This window comes from Montipora capricornis, chromosome 6, assembly GCF_036669925.1.
Source record: "Montipora capricornis isolate CH-2021 chromosome 6, ASM3666992v2, whole genome shotgun sequence".
NCBI classification, from domain to species: Eukaryota; Metazoa; Cnidaria; class Anthozoa; order Scleractinia; family Acroporidae; genus Montipora; species Montipora capricornis.
Genome location: NC_090888.1, coordinates 3,415,740 through 3,418,239, shown reverse-complemented (window position 1 = coordinate 3,418,239; position 2,500 = coordinate 3,415,740). Strand labels below are relative to the sequence as shown.

General features: G+C 36.0%; 1 long non-coding RNA gene across 1 annotated transcript in view; it reads right to left on the bottom strand.

Moving 5' to 3' along the window:
- Window positions 1–2,406: 2,406 nt before the first annotated feature.
- LOC138051213 (uncharacterized) overlaps window positions 2,407–2,500 on the bottom strand; it is a 4,752-nt gene continuing 4,658 nt past the window's right edge. Inside the window, exon 2 of the long non-coding RNA XR_011132746.1 lies at window positions 2,407–2,500. This exon is cut by the window's right edge and continues 3,491 nt beyond it. This is a non-coding gene — a long non-coding RNA (uncharacterized lncRNA).

Here is a 2,500-nt window from a genome sequence, read left to right as displayed (position 1 = left end):
GTGTGATGCGGAGAAGGACTGGCACGAGCGCTCCTTCCGCGCTTCCGGTGCAATTAATGGCTGCCACAAATATCCTCTCGACGAACCGGAAATTAAGTTTTCTTTCTTTATTTTTGGGCCACCAGTAGTGTATTATTTAAAGGCCTTTTTGATATTTTGACTCAAAACTCAATAGTATTTTGTCTTTGGAATATCACTCAAGTATTTTCGTCGGAAGCTGCTTAAATTTGAGTGAAGTAAGACAGTGTCGAATGCAGATATGTCCCGCTTATCGTGACCAAGCCGTGTTCCGCTGCTTCTTTTAGGAGTACTCCACATTACTCCAGTCTAAATTTTACATATGTTTAAGATCGATAGCTTTTACCTAACATAGTAAAAAACCAGCTGGACATATTTGGATATAGCAGCGTTTCAGAACTTCAAACTAACTCACTTAAAATCGCTCGCGACGAATCGCCTGCCGCAGTCAATTTTACCGACAATAAAAAACTATTTTCAAGATTTCGCCCGCTTGGGAAAATCAACAAACAACAAATACGGTTTAATCAAGCCTCTTGTAGGTTCATCTTGATATTTTAAATAAAATACGAGTAAAGCTTGCTGTTAATACTCTGTCCGAAAAAGTTTGCAAAGACATGGCTTTGCACCACACCACAGAAAAGACACAAGAATTTATGAAAATGTGAGATGCTTTTGAATGTCTTCAAAGATGACAGTCCACTGCAGTCAATAACAGATCAACGTGTTACCAACTTAAACCAAGTACTTAATTACTTCAAAGCTTGGAAACAAGAGCTTCAACAAACATCCCTCAGAAGGACAGATGCGTCAGAACACTTCATAACATGGCAAACAATGTTTGATCTCGAGGTAATATATAGACCAGACTTAAAATGGATCACAGCAAAACAATGCAAAACTGATAAGTTATTGTAAATACCATGTCCTTGCCCCCTTAGGTATAACTATGCAAAAAAGCCATTCTATTCCATGGCAATTCCTTCATATTTTGTAACAACTGAGGACAAAGCAATGATTACAGTTCCTTGCAGAATATCCTCCCCTGAGGAAAAGCAATTTGTAGCCTATCACTATTGCTACGTTTTAAAACTCCCCATCCTCTCCCAAACCCCATATTGTTTTCTTTGCCTTTGTGCAATTTGGACACACACAAATAAGCTTACCTGTGGCCAATCAATATGATCAAATTTTTGTTCCACTGTGTGAAACATAAATAATTAAAAATAATTAAAAGCATAAGCCCTGGAACATCCTTTAAAAAATAACAATGACTGTATTTATTGTTAGGCTTGACTAGCAACACCACACAGAGAACTCAAAAAATATAGCATAACTATTTCACACTCAAGGATCACAGGCATCTATTTTTGGGAGTCTGAGGGCTTATTTAAAGAAAAGAAAAAAAGATGTGTGGCTGATCTAGCCCTTTTACTCAGTCAATTAGTACAGATCAATACAGTAACTTTCTGTTTCATATTGTTTTCAAAGTGTCAGTGTCATATTCCAGCACTCGGCAAGGTCTCTTTTGGACTTGTGGCTGTTTCTGCTTAGGTGGCCCCATACACCACAATTAAGCCTTTTTGAAGACATCACCGCCAAGCCGGTCACTTCGGCTGAATAATTTTCATGGTCAAATATTTGCTTATCCCTCCTACATGATTGAGTTTTTCAGACATGTACTATCTGGCTGTTTCTGTGATTAAAGTTTTTAATTTCACACAGAGTTTGTTTCATTTGTTAACCTTATTTTGGGGTTGAGAGTTTGCTTTGTAAATTTCTCCCCCTCATTCTACAGACTAACCCTAACTTTTGTCTATGATTTAGATTTAGTTAGTGGAGAGAAAATCCTTCTTGTAAGGAGGATTCTTCTATCAACACCAATTAAGAAAGCTACAAAGGTTGCTAGGTTAATGTCTGCTTTTGTATTACTATAAATAACCAATCTTAATTCAACTCGAACAATTCATCTTTGATTTAATATGGCTCCTTCTTGGGGGACCAGACACAAATGGTAACATAATTATTGTTTAACCACTGTATGCAAGACATTATATTTTGGTGCGATATTGTTTCTTGTCGCCTGTTTCCATTATTTTATGTCATCTGTATTTTGTACACGAAGTAGAGGTTTTGCCATACATTCAGACTCCCCTCACAGGGTTTGTGATTCAAATGCTTAACCACTCTGCAAAATTCCAGTCTTATTGATTGGGTTATAAAGCCTATAATCCAAAAAAAAAAAACATTTATCACTCTTTTGTAAAGGTCATTCAAATTATGAGGGCAATAGCATTTGCGACCTTGTAATATCTTGTTTTATATTTCCAGTTTAATTTTTTTTTAAATTATGCAAATTAGAAGATTTGCAATGTCACACTGTGTACATAATGTGGAAGGCAGGACTTTTATTTTCAGATAATTAATGGTAATAGGTAACAATATTTAGCTCTATTTTCTATTTTGTTTTGAAAATAGCATG